The sequence below is a fragment of the Thermobia domestica genome, chromosome 13 (assembly GCF_964235325.1).
Source record: "Thermobia domestica chromosome 13, izTheDome1.hap1.1, whole genome shotgun sequence".
NCBI lineage: Eukaryota > Metazoa > Arthropoda > Insecta > Zygentoma > Lepismatidae > Thermobia > Thermobia domestica.
In genome coordinates this window covers 159264653-159285218 of record NC_137466.1, presented here as the reverse complement: position 1 = coordinate 159285218, position 20566 = coordinate 159264653, and the positions used below count along the sequence as shown (strand labels likewise).

The 20566-nt window shown below is 32.8% G+C and overlaps 1 protein-coding gene across 1 annotated transcript in view; it reads right to left on the bottom strand.

Moving 5' to 3' along the window:
• The window catches only part of LOC145668681 (uncharacterized), a 78346-nt gene that overhangs the window by 14677 nt on the left and 43103 nt on the right, over nucleotides 1–20566 (bottom strand). The gene's annotated exons all lie outside the window — the stretch shown is intronic.

Below are 20566 nucleotides of genomic sequence, written 5' to 3'. Positions count from 1 at the left end.
TAGTGCAAGTTTGAGAAAATAATTTTAAAATTTGAAGTATCAGAATTAAAGAATAAAAAGAATAGATTTATTTTTTTAAAAAAATGTGGCATTGAGTCAATTTGCAAGTTTCCGAATGTAAAATTCTAATTTGAATATTTCAGGTCAAGAATGATTGTAAGATAATTTTGTTATGAAGTTATTCCGAAGCAGTTGATTCTACTACTAAATAAAAACTATGGATTCGACACCAAAAATTAAGGAAAAACCTTCGATAATACATAAAGAAAATTGGTCAATGGAAAATGCCTGGGGAGTAGAGCAGGTGGTCATTTCCTTTAGTTCAGAAGATAAGTGGATTGAGTTAGTTAGATTTGAGTTTAGCGTCCCAATCAGCAGTGAGGTTATATGACACTTGGACTTACAGCTTAACGTGGAACCCGAACCACATGAGCTTCTCCGAGAATCAAACCCAGATTTCCCGAGAATCAAAGATGCGTACGCTAACCGCTTAGTCATGAGGGAGCTCAAGAAAGTAAGTGGAAAACTGCAAATTAAGGAGCTGTAGTTAACGACACCATAAGTAAGAATCAGGATTAGAACTTGGATTCCACATATGAGCGGCTCGGGCAAACGTGATAGTAAGCCCCCTTCCAGTGCAATTGAGTTATTAGATGAAATGGGTTGAAACTAAACCATAGAATGGTATGTACGTAGTTTAATTGTGGATATGTAAGTGTCGATGGCAGAGGAAGTTTGATTGGTATGTGTCATTACATCGAATTGCATACGAAAGTTGAACCTTCTTTCACAGTTTACTTGAAAATCAGGAAATGTGATATACGATTGTTTCCCCGAGCTACTTATATCAGAATAACTATGTCTTCATTACCCACATATTCAGCAACATACGCTAATTAATATTCCTTTGAAATAAAGACTTTTTAACTTTTTATAGTAAGAAAAAGCCAAGGTATTTTCAATGTAGTTGTGGTATCAGCTGCTAGTTTACGTTTGTCGTGATGATAAACTAATTTTAAGAATATTTCCTAAACTCAACAAGATGAATTACGTAAATTAGAATTACTTTTTTCTACCGACTACTGTTTTAGTGGCATGTATGGACTTTTGTTTTTCAAGAGAGTAAAAACGCAGTGTTAACTCTATTTCATTCTATTATTGTTGTTATTATGATTTATACTGTTTTCGTGTAACAACTAGTCACGTTCTCGAACTGGTTCGTTCCTCCTGCCCAAAGAGACTCACAATAACCATTTCCTTTATAAATTTATATGAGTTCCTGTTGCCCTGTTGCCTTAGTCTACATCTTCCGTTATTGTCTTCAAGACTTAGACTAAAGAAATACAGTACAAGTATGAATACATCTTTAAGGAAGATGTACTGCCATAAGACAATGGCTGCAAAAAAAAATAGTGCAAAGAGAAAGGGAAAATTTTCATTTCAAATTATAAGACATATTTAATTACCTTAGGGTTCTTTTATCCGCAGTGTTCTTCTAATTACATTGAATTAAATGATTCTTCCACGGGATTCGAACCGCTGCGGATAAATGATTCCATCCAATACAATCTACATAGAAAACCGCCCATTCGCCGCGAATCATAACTACCAACGGTCGGATTTTCAGATCGGGGCGGTCCCAGATCCGCATCGTTGTGAATAAAAAGACGTATTTAACTCAATGTAATTGGAAGACTCGGCGGTTGAACAACCGCTATCTCAACCCGAGGATAAAAGGACCCTTAGAGAAACAATGCTTGGGTTTCCATAAATATAATTTCCTTGAAAGGTGTATGCAGTAAAATAATAATAATAATAATAATAATAATAATAATAATAATAATAATAATAATAATAATAATAATAATAATAATAATAATAATAATAATAATAATAATAAAGAGAAGAAGAAAAATCTCGGTCTCTAGCCCGTAAAGAGGGCATACTATGTTGGTGGTAAGAACTTAATCTTTGGTACGAGAGAGTATCTGGTAGGTATGTGCAAATTTGTGATGGACACTGTAGTATTCTTCCAATCTCATTCCACTGTTTCTTACATAATCATTTAGTTTCATTTATCATCCATCTCCTTTACTTGTTTAATTTTTCCAGTACCCGTAAGCAGGGGCTGGTAACTAGGTCATGCATTTTAGTTCTGTTGAAGCCGAGATAGTGTACTGGGAGACGGTCTATACTGTGTAGGTTCATCTTGCATGTTGATCTCTGCACAAGACAACAAGGGTACCGTATTCAAACTCCGGTTATCGTTCGGTACCATCATTAATGATAGATCCTGTCTTTCATATCCTCGTTCTTGCACATAGACGTAAAACTCAAACAACAGCACGTGAAAACTATGGTCTCAGACGAAGCACCTGCATCTCAGTGGAGTGTAGTTAAAGGGAATCGACTACAAAGCTGTTATTATTTTAATCGATATTCTGTTACTTCTTTGTTCAATCACCTCCATACTTGTCCCCTTCTCTATCATTTTAAATCGATATTCTGTTACTTCTTTGTTCAATCAGCTCCATACTTGTTCCCTTCTCTATCATTTTTAATCGATATTCTGTTACTTCTTTGTTCAATCAGCTCCATACTTGTTCCCTTTTCTATGATTTTTAATCGATATTCTGTTACTTCTTTGTTCAATCAGCTCCATATTTGTCCCTCTCTCTATCATTTTTAATCGATATTCTGTTACTTTTTTGTTCAATCAGCTCCATACTTGTTCCCTCTCTATCATTTTTAATCGATATTCTGTTACTTCTTTGTTCAATCAGCTCCATACTTGTCCCCTTCTCTATCATTTTTAATCGATATTCTGTTACTTCTTTGTTCAATCAGATACATACTTGTCAGTCTTTCTATCACTTTTAATCGATATCCTGATACTTCTTTGTTTAATCAGCTCCATATTTGTCCCCTTCTCTCCAAGTAGCCCCGAAAAATTTTGAATTTACATTAAGAATAGAACAGAAACAAGCTAACTAGGTATCAAATCGTCACATACCAGCTCACTAATAATGATAATATTATATACTTGTTAATTTTCTCTGTCCTAACATTCTTGTGGCACACATGACCTCTTAGCTCGATTCCCGATGAAAAGAGGGAGCCGCGGTGAAAACAACAAGGTAGAACGCCTATCTCTAGTGCTAAGGATTCACGGCTCGATTCCAAAACAAGTGAGTACGAGGTGGCGGACAACATCATGTTCGTGTTTTTTTCGTGGCTCTCAAGTTTCTTATCATATTTCCTCTTCACTAAATTCTTCCAGAATTATTTACTGCCATTAGTAATCCGCGTCCTTTAGGTATAACTATTAGATGTTAAATTAAAAATTTAATCATGGGAAGTCAAATTTGAAAGATTTTCTTAGTTTTACTTCCGGTCAAAAAGATAATCCTTCCGGATAGACTTAAGGGTAATAATGGCATTTAGAAATCGGTACACTATCTATTCAATGTAATATTCGTCAACAGACAAGAACTCCCCAAATAATAATAATAATAATAATAATAATAATAATAATAATAATAATAATAATAATAATAATAATAATAATAATAATAATAATAATAATAGGTTGTGACATAACACTCAACGAATTACAAAGAGTGGAAGCAGAGAAACAAAAGCAATAAGAACAATGTTATGAACGAAACAATATAGACAGGCGGAGATTATAATAATATTAGTGAAAGGCGATGGATCCGTATGTGTGTCTCTCTCTCGTGTATAGAATGAGAAAAATTGAAAAATAAAAAGAAGGAAGAAAATTCAGTTTGGAAGAAACGAAGGGGAAAAGGGGCAATTTGCGTTATGTGTGCGCGTGGCTGCCCGTTTGCCGACATCACGATTCGTGGTACAAATCTTCACGAGGAGTCGTGAAATGGTCATTTAAGCAATTGACATGTGTATTGCACGATTCAGTCCTTTTCGTTTGATCTTTTCTGACTCTTTTTTTAAATTGTATTTTTGTTATTACATTATGGAAACATCAAGAAGAAAGGAATTCGAAAGAAAAGAAAAAGAACCTCTATTTCTTAAAAAGGAAATATTATTTTGTTTTCATTGACTTCAGGTTAAATACTGTATTTTTTTTCTAAACATAGTACTAAAACAAGTATGTAACCAGTTCCTCATCTTTTGGGTAGTTTTTATAAGTTTTGGTGTTTAACGAGCCTTATAGGATATTTGCACGTTTACCAAATCTCTGCAAACAAGGCTATTTAATTGTAGCTATAAATGCCGACTGCATGTACATTCTTCGGACATTTCCTCAAGTGCATTTATTATATATGCCTACTGTATAATTATTTCCTTTAATACACAATTAATCCTTAAAAAAGTAGTCCTTTCGATGGGTCCTTTCATTTGATTCCCCATACAAAGTTTTTAGTTTCGGTCCGGCGAAATTAAAATACCGCTAATTTTACAGTAATTATGTGATATCTTCAAATAGATAAAAGATAATCGAAAAGTGAAACAAGAGATCGCTAGACAATATTATTTTACATGAGGTACCATTATCACGATTCACTTATCTGCTTTCGATTTCCAGTCATTTAGAAAATCGGCATTTATTTTCGCGTTTATAAATGGTTTCAAACGGAAAGCTACTAAGTGACTCGTGATAACGGTACCTCATTCAAAATAATATTGTCTAGTGCGCTCTTGTTCCACATTTTGATTATCTTTTATCTATTTGAAGATATCACATACTTATTATAAAATTATAGGCATTTTAATTTCGCAGTGATTACGCCTCTTAAGCATGTGCTATATTGAATTTTACCTAACACCATACACACAGCACTACTTCTAAGATGACGAATCGGTTTATTACGGATAAAAAAAAAACGGTAATAATTTATCAATCTCGTTTCACTATTAATATCATTGCTATTATTTACCAAAATAACTGGCATTAATGAATTCTATATGGTTTATTTGACGTTTAATCTAATCGAATTTCCTGTACATTCTCTAGGAAGATTTTTAAAATAACCCTTTAGCTCCTAAAAAGAACTATTTTCAATCATATAATATTAGAATTTTCGTACTTCACTTGGTGTCAGGAGCCACCATAAATAATAATAATAATAATAATAATAATAATAATAATAATAATAATAATAATAATAATAATAATAATAATAATAATTATTATTATTATTATTATTATTATTATTATTATTATTATTATTATTATTATTATTATTATTCAAAAGTAAGGTTCTGTGTAATGTAGCTCCTCTGATTATCATAGATTATGGGGACCACGTTGGCGCAGTGGTAGAGCGTACACCTCCGGTGCGTGAGGTTCTTGGTTTGATCCGAACCCGCGCTAAGTGAACTTTGTGGTGGACAAACACCTTGTGTGTGATTTTCTTCGAGTTCTTCTGTTTCCTTCTAGTCATTCTACTGTACCATTGTCATTCGTCTGACCATCACAGTACTCCCTTAGTCTCCGTAGGCAGTCGTGGATGTTAAACAAATTATGCAAATTATGCAAACTTTTATAGTCTCCTATTGAATAGTAATATTTCTAATGTTACTTTTCATATTATAGTTTGAATGTTAACTCTGAAACATTAATATTACATAGGCAATTTTCATTAGATTTACGTGAAACCTTTATGTTAAACATAATATTGCCTTTATCCGGGACAGTCTGATTATCATTTTGTAATCTAGCTCTTTCGAAGGTGATATACGTGGTGGGGAACAGCATATACTATAAGGGTTAATTTTGCATGCCAACTCCATTGAACTCAAGCTCCAATCATAGCTCGGTACTAATGCTAATAATAGTTCCCTTCCTTCATAGCATTTGGTGTTCTATTGTTCTCTATCGTGATATTTTACAATCATATTATACACCATAACATTCTCCATACGTTACAAGATACCTTCAAAAATGTACGACATATCAAGTGCTTTAAAATGTTGATATACTGCAGTGTTGACGGTGAGTTAATTTGTCTCGTAATAATAATAATAACAATAACAGAAAAATTTTCTTATGGTAGGGTATTATTACCTTTTAGGTAAACAAGCATTTATTACGACCCTGAGCGCTTACCAAGGCAAAAGTGACCAATATTTTCCATCTTCATTGAAGTGCTTTGAGCATTGCCGTCTAAAGTTATGACTTCTGTTACGTTTGATTATTTTTTTTTTTTGAAGAAAATAACTAAATAAAAAAAAACTAGACAATCACGAATTTCAACATTTTGCTGGTCATCATCATGTACGCTACATGGAATGCAATAAAACGAAAGAATTTAATATATATTATGGTAACTTACATGTGAGCACGTTTACTGTTTCCTTGAGGTGCCTATCAACTAATGTGTTCCAATTACTCACGACCAACAAGTAGGCACTCATATATTTATATATACAGAACACATGAATATGTGTATATAGCCTACTTTTATGTTCTTCACAGGTACAATAGAACATTTTTTCTTTTCTTAAAAAAAATATCAATGTTTCCTCCAACTTATTGCTCATCTGTCCATGACAAAAAAGACCATCATTTTGTTTATCTAAAATATCACGATGTTTAAATCTAAGGTACTGTAGTAACGGAGATACTTCAACGTCGTAGAGGTTACAGATTTCAATGCTTGGGTATTTGATATAATAAGAAAAAGTTTCTTGAATTTAGTTTCAATATTTATGTATATTTTAAGGGTTACTCGTGTTGGTTTTTTGGATATCTCAGTATACTTTGAATCTCAAAATTTAATTTATTTCAAAATATCTTTGTACTGTGAAAAATGAAAAAAAAAAGATATAAGAAAACTAGAATAAATACCTAGGTAAAGTACATATAAATGTTGTTCCGAAATATGTAGAAAAGTACAGTATTTTATGTACCGCCTGTGACACTTTTCGATCAGATTTTTGGTAAACGCAATTTTTGTAACATGCTTTACAAGTATGGAAAAACAAGTTGGAAAATTCAGATTTTAGATATTCCCAAACCCTGTGGCCATATCCATTTATTTCTCCATAAAAGTACGAATCTTTAAAGCGGTTATTATACTTCAACATTTTTGTTTTAATTCCACAATCAGAAATTCCAATATAGGAATTCTCCACTTGTGGATATTGTTTTCTATTAGGTCATGTTTTGGTAATAATTATGCTTATATATTTGGTAAAGACTAACTGAAATTGCACTAGAATTGTGTAAATATCAAAGAAAATTAAAAGTAATTTTTACATTTTCAATAATTCCACAGGTATACCCATTCATTTTTGCGTAAAAGAGACTTTTGGAATGATTGATAACTCTGTTAGTTTTTCAATACACAATATCATTTTGGCAGAAGCTCGAAAGTTCAAAACTGGATTTTTTTTTATTATCACGACATCAAGCCTGACCTGTAATTCAATAAAAAAAAAAAATAATTTATGATACCAAAGAGCGAAATTGGAGCAGCAAATGTAGAATTTAATCACTAGAGTTGAAATTGGTAATACGTATGTATGTCTTATGTCTTATCACAGTACATATGTATGTTTTATCACAGTTCTAAAATTGAGATGCTTAAAATTTAAACTTTAAGTTTTAATTTCAAGAATTTCAAATTAGATTTCTAACAGCAAGTTTTATATTGCCATTATTATAATTTGTAGGAAGAAGACTATCAAATTAATGAAGTTCTTTTGTTTCTACTACAATGAACACCGAGTTTCTTGAGTCACGGATCGAGTAATATATAATACAGCCCAATAGTTTGTATCACTAGTAAAAATAATACTTTTCAACAATTTAAAATAAATTGGTTCTTTGAACATGAGCTTATTTTAATTTTAGAAACGAAATGGGGAAATCTGGAAGTTTTAAATATTTAAATCTCTCAATATTTGGGATTTCAAATTAAATCCGAGTCCTAAGTGATACATTTTTAATATTAATAGTGATGTTTGACTTGTGAAAAAAAATCTAATTTTTCTAGTAGCTCTTAGTGTATACACAGTTAGTTTCAAGTACAGTATATTCTCATCGTGTCATCTTAAAATAAATTTTAATGGAATTGAGTCGAGATGTAAAATTAAGAATTGCCTTCACTTCATTTTAAACATTTGAGTTCAGTTTTTGTCTTTATATAACACCTAGGTCATGAAGGACACCTAGGCTCGAATATTACAGTATGCTTCGAACCACAGTTGAGGCTTAAAAATAAATATGGTTCCATTGGAGTGTGTACAGTCTACCGTGGAACATCAACGTTTACAGTATACGCGGTTCCCCCTATCTTCTCTCCGAGAGAGAGGGATTATCGGTGTAAACCACCAACCCTGGCTTTAGAAATTCGAGGTTTAATACGCGATAAAGACTGAATGTGAAATTGAATTTCCAAATGTAAGTATATAAATAGAAACCATGATCGAAATTCGAGTTCTAATTACAAATGATTGTTCAGTATTCTTATTGAAATGAGATCCTTTTATAATCTTTAAATTTCCTTAGATTGTGAAAAGGATATAGGTTGTAGTCTGCGGTTTATATATTACAATACAACTCATTTGTAGTGCACTTAGTATTGCTCCAGTGATTCAGATCACTGTTTGCAAACAGAGATACATTTCTGTATTAAGTATGATGAAATTGTCATCATCATGATATTATATGATTGTGTGTGTTTTGTGAATATAGACCAAGTTACGCAAAACGAAGATGCTTATAGCAAGAATCCACGGAACAGAAACGCAACACATATATGTAATATTAACAAAGGAGAAAGTCAGGATGCCGGAACTAACACACAGTACATACATGTCTTCCATGTCCTTAGGGACAGGTTTGGTCCAGCTCACATTCAGGCAATATATACATAGATAATAAAATAAAAGGAGGATTACTGCAGCTTCCTACTTTACTAGAAAGAAAGATAAGAAATAAAACTGTAACACGAGCTGTAACAAGAGCAAGTTACTTCACTTCATTTTGCAAATGGTTTTATTTACAGTCATTTCCAGTGCAGAAAACAAGCTGGCAATACCACTTTCTAATGAGGATGGTGACGATTTAAATAATAACAATAATTGCTTTTGCTTGCTTGTTTATTAGTACATACTAGAAGATATCCACTACAGTGTAAACGAAAGTAAAAGTTTTACTTAAGAGATTATTATCGTAAAATACATAGATAACAATAATAATAATTACTATCGTTATTGGAAAATGTTTAAATTTTCAATAATAAATGCAATCGAAACACCTCTTGTTCCGTGGTTTTGTCGTTAAACATTTTTATACCAATATGTTACAAGTGTACTTATCATTGCAAAAGATACAGTGAAATTGGCTCTAAGTAAAGTCTTGATTTGGCTACATCCAAACTTAGCAGTAAACATACTAAATAATTCAAATGCGTACAAACTTTCGTAATAATAATAATAATAATATCTTTGATAGAGGATGTTGTTTAATTCTGTGGTAATATTTCAAACCGATATATGATTTGTTTTCATTGGTCAATATAGGGCTGCATATTTCTGTTTCATAACTTAGCAAGCTTTAAAATCACACCCTTTAATAATCGACATATGGCGCGTTAAGTACACACAAGGGAATCAAGTCCACGTTTAGTCGTATTGGACATATTTCATATTTAAGATCTCTGTCTAAAGCTTCTTTCGTAACAAAAGATTCATGTCCACATACTGCAAATTACCCATAATGTTAAAAGAAACACAATGTTAACATTTTTTTTCATTTAAGTGTACCTTACAAACTTTGTCTTTTTTTTCTTTCTTTCTTATAACTTTGGTAATTGGATTTTATATTACCTTGTGATCTGAACATTCCATATTTTGGAATGGCACAAGATTTATATTATATTAATGATTTCTTAATAAACCAAAAATATGGAATGCCAACCTTGATGGTTTCTTGTGTATTGCAAAGAAGAAAATCTAGTAATATCACGGCAATACCAACATTCAGTAATTCATTACGGTTTTCACTACCAAAGTAACCGTGAATGACACAAATAGAATCTATGAAAAACATCTTGAGTTTTCAATGACATTTTGTTTTATTAAATAATGGAATTTAGTTTTTCCTTTAAAATCTCGTATTCTTGTGATTTTTCCTTTAACTGTTGGAGAATGCAGTCTTCACCTCTAGTAAAATTACGAATTTTATCCATTAAAGAAGACAGCGGTAACCCTAAGACTAGTTGAGACTATTTAATGTTTACATATTGATTTTAAAGATGCAAGGAGCTCTATGTAACAATTAAATATAACCAATGACGATGGAAATTAAGGGAAAACGGAGGAGATGAGTACCAAAGAAGAAATGAAGGAAGGTGATCACCTATGACATCAGAGAAAAAAATTGAATGGAGAATGGATAAAAGACCGACCGACATAATAGAAACTCATTGAAGGTAGCGACTATAAATGAAAACTGATAGAAGAAGAATACATGGAAGCTACATAAACCATTCTTAACATATCACACACTTTTTTGTTTATGTATCATTAACCTAAACACGCACACACAAAAATCAGGAGTTAAAAAAAAAACAATAAGACGCCATTAACTCTAAAATCAAAGTTTGACCAATCATTCCAATCACAACTCAATAGAAGTGAGATTTTGTATTTTCTTGAAAAAATAGATCGGGATTAGGTTCACTAATTTTCCATAATAGATTGATTGTATGAATTGAACAGTCGTACTCAAACCTGTTTAATTTGGGATTCATGCTAATAAGGAAAATCTAACCAAACTACTTATCAATCACCACTCGTTTAATATATATAAAAATAAAATAAAACATAGAAAAAATAAATTATTTATCTTTTATGATCAGATGTACAGTCTTGACCAAAAAATTCTGGCCACTCAGTTTCGCTGTATAAATTCTTGTACTCTTACCTATAGACCTAAGTGGAAGTAAATGAAAGAATGCGTATCATCTTCAGCTATTACAAATCTTTATTTTAACTCAAAATTCCAAATCGCCCTATATACAGTTGTGAGAGTATGTCTTTTTTAAAGAGAGGTGAGTGGTTAGGATTTTTTAAAACAAGATTATACAGCTTGTTCAAAGCTTCATCAGGGACACTTACAAAAGGTTCATAACACACTGTGTGGCAATGATTTTTAAAGTGTGGCACAAGAAAAAAGAAAGAAAGAAAGAATTAGACACTAAAAAAAATCCAGCAAATAAAAATTTGTAAATTTACACGAAAATAACTTTCAATCAAAGATACTACGAAGGATCTTGTCATGTATGGATGACGCGGAGGGAATATTGAGAAATCTCAGAAGTTGATGTTGATGCTATGGATACATATGTCAGGTTCACATAACTTTAGGTGGGAGTATCCTAGTTTTTAGTTTAATTATTCGTAGGTTTACTAGAAATAAAAGTATAGCATTGTTGTTTGCCTCTCAGAATCTTTCTTCTAACTCTATAATGTTAAAACGTACTATCTGCAGCAGTAGGGTTTTGAAATGTAAGATGTGTGTTCACTTTTTTTTTTAAAAAAAAGAAAGAAAAAAACATTTGATTGGTTGGTTTCTTGTAGTTTAGGATCCTTTTTCAGCACAGAGACTATATGAGACATCGAGAACCTCCAACAGGGAATCAAATGCGGAACTTGTGCAACAAGGCTCGCACATTAGCCACTATATGATCAGCGAGACCTTTTTTTTTTAATGAAAACTATATATGTATACCAAGAGAACAATGATTTGCAAATTAAACCTAACAAAATGGCCTATATTTAGATTTTCTTGATCTAATAAAGGAAATTATACTGTAGATGATTCAAGGATTATTCATCAGCTTCAAATTAAAATCAAAATAGATGGAAGCTTATATGTATTTAAAAAAAAAGTTTATATTATGACTTACAAGGCTTTGCGTAAGAAATAATATACGTGTTAACAAGCACTAGGAACACTTCTAACAACTGAGCAGCTAAAGCATTAAAAGAAATCTCGTTAAGTTCATTCTTCCTATGTTGTTATGTATCTGTATATGTATATATACACAGTGTGTGTTAGAAGATAGATTCAAATAAGGCTAATAAAAAAAAAAGATTACAAAGCAAAAAAATATTACACATACACATCACAAAAGAAAAAAAGAAACATACAGAGAGAGCGCTAAGGAAAGAATAACAGCGCGGTTAGTGTCTTCTTCAACATCACGTTGGAACAGCTTTCTTGGCTGCGGGCGAAAATCATCATGAACCCAGCCCTGGATGAGTTCCGGCCACCAGAAGGTCATCAGCTGGCGCCCTAGATTCTTCAGGCAGGTGGGGCGAGTGGTCAGGAAAGCTCTTCAATTACTGTAGAGATTGTGCGTATATATCTGTATACATACACAGTACGTATATACATATATGAACATGATTTCTGTATTCTGTATGTGTGTGTGTGTGTGTATGTGTGTAGCACCTTGCTCGCATGTACCTTGTTAAATTAAAGGGGAAAGCTACTTCCAAATCACGAAGATCCCACTAAATGACTAAAGAAACGCGCATTCTTTTAACATTAGATGGATTAGCTACGTGGACTATTCAAGACTTTCTTCTTCTTCTTCTTCTTTCAAACTGACAGTAAGAGTCGAAGAACGTCTTCATTAGATATAAAATCACTTCTCATGATTGTAAATCAGAAAAGAGAAATATTTAAAAAATACAATACAATACAGTACACAGCAGGAGTTGTGTTTAAAAAGTGTGTTACTTTTTCTTAAATTTACTTTTGTTTCGCAATGTCCCAAACTTATTATATATATAGTGTTTGTTAGTGATCTTAATTTATGTTCTAGTTAAATATTCTAGTGATTCTATGGTAATAATCGTTGCTTTCCATCATTTCCGGGACCTTGAATAAAGAGTTGGGAAAAAGACTCATAAAATACTTTGTGTGGAATATTGTATTGTATGGGTCAGAAACATGGACATTATGTAAAAATGATGGGAAGTTACTGGAAGTTTACGAAATGTTAGTGGGGAGAAGAATGGAGCGAATTAGCTAGGTCGAGCTTGAAACGAATGAGATGGTGTTAGGAATGATAGGAGAGAAAAGAGCAACGTTAGAATATTATTAAGAAGACGAAGAGAAACTGGTTGGGACATTGGATAAGAAGGAACTGTATCATGAGGAAAGTTTTAGAGAGTATGGTGGCAGGAAAGAGAGGGAAGGGGCGAAAGAGACTACAATTAATGGATGATATGAAAACAGAAAAATCGTACGCGAAGACGAAGAGGTTAGCGGAAGACCGTGGAGCATGGGAGCATCTCAGTTGCGGCAAGTGACCTGCCAATAATGGCAGAATACCTATGATGATGATGATGATCCATTATTTCCAGTATTAAGAAAACTAATCCTTCCGTACAAAAAATTCAAAACAATTACTGTAATTCCCTAACTTTCACGACATATGTTTTTATAATGTCTTTATTTTTAGTATGTTTAAAATCTATTTCAGAGGAACTTCAGTAAATGATAATGTGGTCTTAAATTGTGGTCATTAAAGATTAAGTCAGAGATGGTAATTTAGTAAGACGGCCAAGACTATTTTCTTTGCTTCAACTTATTATTAATATTATTAATGAGATCAGTATCCTCATTAACTTTAGTTCAGTTTAACTTTAGTGGGGTTCATCAACCATTGAATTATTTGTTTCCGTCATCATAGGTCTAATGATCAGAACATCGATAAAAGAAAAAAAACTGTAAACTAAAAAAAAGAGCAATCAAGAGCGAAAGAATAAACAAGATAAGTGAAAGAAACAAACTTGTAAATATGAATTATGTATGAAGAATACAAGTAAAAGAAAGGAAAAAGTTGCGAAGCAGCTAAAAAGAAAAAAAAAAGTACACTTGTTTCAAAATCGTTAAGTTGAAATACATTGAGGTATCATTGTTTTACACATACAAAATTAATTAACAAACCACTGAATTATGTTAGTTAATTTTGCTTATGTAGAATTTAATGAACTAAGTAGATAGGGTTTTTAATATGTCCCAAACTTATTATAACTTTATCCAGTTATTTTAATTCTCGTATGCATTGATTCTAGTAAATGAGTTTGTTAGTCAGTATGTACGTACATCTAGGGAGTTCAGTGATATGCTCAACTTAGTTGATTTTTTTCTTCCTCTATTGCCCTTGCTGATATTCTATTCGCATAATTTTCTTCCTTTCAATCGTCAAAATATCGTAAATATCAAATTATATGTTGTAATTCAGCTGGAAAATTGTCATTAAAACCAAAATAAAAACAAAGAACCTAATGCATTGCCTTCAGGCACATTACCTTGGTAGATTAATTAACATAAGGAAAAAGAATTTCCTCGCATATGTTACAAGGTTAATTCATTAAAAGACTAAATTGGTTAATCGTTTGTTGCAGTGGATTGCAACAAATAATGAGATTTAGCGGTGTCTTTTAGCATTTGTATGTCTTTTGATGTGTCGCGGTTACTTGATTAAACTCCAAGATATGTCAATTTGAGTGTACATTAATGTTGGGTTTTAAGGTGGTGTAGGATGAAGGATCATGTCCCGCGTCAGCACATAAAGAATTCTGAGTCATTCGCGAGATGCTACGTACTCGCAGAAAGAGACTTACGTTGGGGAAGAGCCACGATAACACTCCAACTCACACTTCCTCCTTTCGTCTTAAGTTCCTTGCTAAAAATCGAAGTACTTATTGTTTCACACTTACACTACTCACCAGATCTTGCTCCATTTGTTTATTCGAAGCTGAAGAAAACCAAGTAAAGTCGCCAATTTCTAGAAAAAGAATAAGGTAACTACGCGTGATTCCAATAAACACATATTGGCAGTGACAAATGAACCATGTATATATTACAAACCAACAACAGAGGAAGAATTACAAAGTTTATTTTCTAGTTTAAAGTATGATATGTGAAGTAATGTAGTGTTGGTATCAGTGGCGTATTTAAGGGAGGCTTCCAGGCTTAAGCCCCGCGAAATTTTATTTACTATTTAAATGAAATATCTTGCTGAATTTTCAGGTTTCCAGGAATGAAGTTAGCAAAGCCTCCCCGAAATAAAATATCTTGCTGAATTTTCAGGTTTCCAGGAATGAAGTTAGCAAAGCCTCCCCGAAATAAAATCGTAAATACGCCACTGGCTGGTGTTCATTTTTCACTGCAAAAAATGGTAGATTACCGCGTCAATATAGCAAAACAGAGTGCAGCATTTTCATCGCTAATTATCAGTCCTAAAATTGACAATCACCTATTGTTTTCTTTGAGCTCATTGAAGTAACATAAAGAGTTCTTTCCCAGTCCAAAAAGAAAACGAATTTTAAAAGAAACACGAATGATGGTAGAAAAATTAGCCACGAAACTAGATTTTCAATTGTTTTTGTTTAGTCTTTGCTACAGAAATACGAATGGTTACGCAAGGAAAAAAAAAAACAGAAATTGTACCTGCTTTTCATTGCGTTTTTATCATTTTATTTTCGTTCATGAGGATGAGAGTGCTGCACGAAACGCGATTTAAGAAATAAAAAATGGAGGAACAAATACTATAGTTAAAGAAAAAAAAAATAGATTAAGAAAAGATTTCGTTGATTCGATTACATGTCTTGTACGGCTACAAATGAAGCTCTCACGCTCAGCTACAGAACAATGAATGAATCATAGAAAGAAAAAGGGTAAAAAGAAAATAAAATAAAAACCTGATGAAAACGTGGTGTTGTCTAGTATGGACTGAGTTGATGACACAGCGCAAAGAACTAACCAACCGTGGTACACCTCTTTAACTTGCTACCACCACCAAACCATCTTATGCAAAGAGAAGAAAGAAAAAAATGGAGAATTACGACACAACGACAGCTTTTCTTCTACTATTACTTCTTCTTCGTCTGTGAAAAGAAGTCTACTATATCATCATTATCATCATCATCATCCCATTTCGTGACTTCTTACGTGTCTTCAGCATAACAATAAATAGTATCCTAGGCTGATGGAATTGGGTCAGTCGGTAAACAGATTACAAGCTTAGGTCTAATATATTTAGAATATTCTTCATGACTTGTACTCCCTTTATAGTGTCAATCAATGCTTAAAAAAAATAAAAAATAAAACTCACGTTCCTTTTGATGTACATTGATGTAGAAGATGATATAATCAATAGTGTGAAGTAATGCCAAAATGGCACTTACCATGTTTCAACAATATTTTGTGTCTTTGCAAAATAAGCAGAACTCAAAATTGATCTTGAAAATCTTTTACGGGAGACGATGACAAATACTTAAATACATTTTATCTATTTACGGTAGACTGAGCAGTACTTATGGATTAAGAAACATGAAGATCTATTGTATTTTGTCTTGTACGAAGTCAATCCAGTTGGGATTTTTGGTCCCTAAGATCCTCTTTATACAATCCAACATCTTCTTGAACCTCCAAAATCATTTTTCATTTAGTTCTGAACTAGAAATCTGTACTGCCCTCACTAAAATATTTGAGCCAGTCATTCCATTTATATTTAGATGTCTCCGTTCTTATTATCCAAATGATATCCAATAATTTCTATTATATCTAGTCGTAATTTTCTATGAGATATTAACACAGAACAGAGCTTCTTGTTAAGTTATTATACAGTAAGTCGTTTTCCTTCATTTATTGCACGGAGGAATTGCCGTAGTCCGATCCTAAGAAAATAGTTCGTAATCACAACACAAGTTATGTACACTCATGTCCAAAATGACTGTCACATATCTATAACTGTCTTCTTGTAAGAATATAATTTGATAATGATTTTGCAGGGCACCTTTAATCTGATACTATGTGTATAATTGGGAAATGTATATTTGTGGTAAATTTCATAGGAAAAGAATTTTAAATACGAAAATTAGAGTGAGTAAAATAAAATGTTGCTGAATGGACAAGAAAGTTTTATTTTCATTTTATTGTTCTTATTTACTGCTCTTTTGAGATGAAATTTACCACATACATGTCTTTGCCAATTATACACATACTAACATTATAAGAAATACCGGGCGAATTAGTTATCAAATTATATTGCTACAACAACATATTTATGGACATGCGACAATAATTTTGGACATCATGTGTGTACATAAATATGCAGCAAGTTGTTAGTACCCCGTCAGGAGTCTATGTATAACTTTGTTATTACTTGTAGCAATTTCGTTTACTGTTATAAAGATCATTACGGAAAAATTACTTTATGGACCATGTTTGGTATGATGACTAGTCATCAACTGTAGCAGGTAACTGAGTTTTCTTCCAGAAAATTTTTTGTCGTCCGGGAAGAGAGGGAAAAATAAATTTATATGAGGACAGTATTGGGACAATTTTTTAGTACGCAGTGACATATTCGGTAAGTTGTCGAAGGTCAGGGAGTATAGTTTGCTAACTAGGGGAGGGGGAATTCGTCCTGCAAGTATGCCCAAAAGAAACATTGCAAGCAATTATCATTTAAACAATATGGAAAATTCAATGCCTAAAATTTTAATATTATCATATGTATCTCTTGAACAGCTAGTATAAAGGCATGTCATTTACTATGAGGATGGAGAGTGATTCTTAGAATATGTGTTTTAATTGATTCTGTTCGAATTTAATATGGTTGATTCAGAGAGCAATGTGAAAGTTCCTTTTAAATCACACAAGTTATATAAGAAGACATTCGATATGTAACAGTTATGAACCCACAGTCATTTGCACAAATCCATATAACCAATGCGGAGAAATGGGTAGCCACTATATTGATTGTGCGGTGGCTTGCGAGTAACTTTGCTAGTAACATTATATTGAAGACTCGCTCCGTTACAATGTTGAAGTGTTGCATATAGTAATTTGCCATACATCTAAGACGCATATTTCATCAATTTTATTACGAGAATAGGGAAGGAAATAGCCAGAAATTATGATTGACTAATGATGTGAGTGGTATTCAACAATTGTGAACGAATACATTAGTCTGATAAATGTGTGTCATTTATCTGTTCTTGCTGTTTTTACGTTGTTCTAACTATTTGTACTCTGGACCAAGAAATCAAGTAAATACTAGGAACAATCCTACGAGATCCATAACTGGATATCAGATCTGGATCTGGATCTCAACTGGGATCCAGAATCCAAAATTGAAGCCTGGATCCAGATGAGAGGTATCCAAATTCATGTTTTTAATAAATTGTGCCACTCTTTAAACGGACCTCCAATCACGTAGCAGTAGAGCCTAAAGTAGAAGACATTGTCAGGCAGCACGCTTGTCGTTGGCTAGTGATGAATTCCTGTTCTTGAAAGCTTTCCGTTTGTTGCCATGTCACACCTATAAGCCAAAGCTGTACAACTGGGGTATTTCAGGGGTGTGCGCTAAATTGCAACGCAGCATTAAGATCCGCGAGGGTAAACAAATAGGTTGATCCAGGCCGGGACTAACAGTGTCGGAATTATATTACGTTAAGTATTTATTCTCAGTGCTCATACTGTGATTTATTCAGCTAGTAGGCAAGGTGTGTATTTTATGTGGGAAACAGACTTAGCAACTGTTGTTTTCGTATACTTCTTTCTCTTTTGCTGCCTCTGAAATTGAATTTTACGAGTTGTAAATATACGGTTTTGCTATGTTTACTATTGTTTTTCTATGAATATTGACATGATTGAAAATTAACATGCTGGTAAAAGAGAACTACACAAGTTCCAACATGCTTAATCAATAGATCCGCGATAGTTTCAGATTTGTATCTTGGATCTGCATCCAGATCCAGATACCTGTATACCAGGACCGTATCAAGATCTACCCATCCCTTACTCTATAAATCTATATGACTTATCTGTAATTAAATCGAAAAGTTTACATCAACAAAATTTGTCTTAGGATAGGCTCTGTATATGCTCCGCCTAATCAGAGGAACCAGATCTGTCAAAGTCGCACACAAACAAAAGATGAAGAAAGAAAAAAAATGAAAATCATCTTATAGTGGAAGTAAAAACTTTCACTGATAATGTTATGTTTGTAATCTTGTGGGAACTTCTTGTGGATTCAAAACACATCCACTTGACGTACCTACATCATCCTTCTCATCTTCCATCCAGTTTCGCGTAACGAGACTCGTTTAATCCAATAGAAAGGCAACAAGATCTTCTTTTCCTTTTAATCATACTATAACTTCTTTCCTTTCTTTCCTTCTTTCTTCAATTCATTGCATGACTAAGCAGAGTGACAATCTTAAAAGCAATTAATACGCAAGAAATAAACAAATAAACCCAGACAGGATAAAAAGATAATGGAAGAGAGTGTGAATATCTATCAAGGTACTTGATGTTCACAAAAGAAATTAACATTTCATTTGTGAGAAGGTTAGAATTTTTAATTAGAATTCTAAATAAAGAACAATCACCAGGAATTAACTATATTGAGTGACAACTGAAGAAAGGAAAAGTTTCCAATAAGGTCAGCAATAATCAATTTCGAATACTACTACTGCTAATAATAATGTATTTGAGTTATTTTTAGTTTAACGTCTCACGTTTACGACCTGAAGGAATGGAAACTGGCAATGAATAGTGATGAAAGAATTGGTAAAATGATTAGAAAATGGCAGAGATATCTCGTGGATAAATGGTCAGGTTCTTGCCTGTGGAGCGAAAGACCCGAGTTCATTTCCTAGCAGGAGCTAATATGGTTCGGTTCTTATCTTAAGCTGTAATCTGCGTCTTATATAGCCTAAGTGCTATAAATAACAATCAAAAGTTAGCAAGTGGAGATATGTATGATCTCACCACAAATTCATCAGATGTGCTTGGATCAAACTTACGACCCTTTGGTCGATACGTGAGCGTACTGTCACTGACTCAACGTTTCTTTTTACTTTGTTAAAGAATGTACCACTTCATTATCTGTCAGAAGCTATCTATTGTTATCCAATCTTTCTACACTAATCGATACTTATTTTGCAACATTATACGATTATTTAATATTAACAATTGCTAGTTATTTATTAGTAATTTACTCTGGAAACAGTGAAAGGAAATTTAGACCGAAGTAGGACAGAACACATATTTGAGGATAGCATCCTAATATTTATTTGGTAGAGCTGAGTGAAAAACTGGGAAAATATTAAGTAAGAGTGGCTGGTCGTGGAATTCGAGCTTGGTACGATCCGATTATGAAGTGGAAATGATAATCATTCACCTAAGTCAATCCGACATCATTTATGTTTCCAGGAGGGAAATGAGTCTTCATCGAAAGTATATATGCTCTTTCTTGGCTAGTCTAGTTGCTAGCGCGCATGCCTTTGGTTCTAGTGGTTTTGGATTTGATCCTGGTAAAAGAATATTGTGTACATCAGTGTCGTTTGGATTCCACCTTAAACCGTACGTTCACTTCTGATATAACCTAGGTGCTTCAAACAAGACCCTAAACACAGTACAACAAAAATTAATGGAAGTTCTTAAATTCAAGTGCAGTTTATGAACCTTGTATTCAATATCACCTTTCAATTTTATTTCGAAATTCTAAGTTTTTTTTTTTTTTTTTTTTTTTTTAGTTTA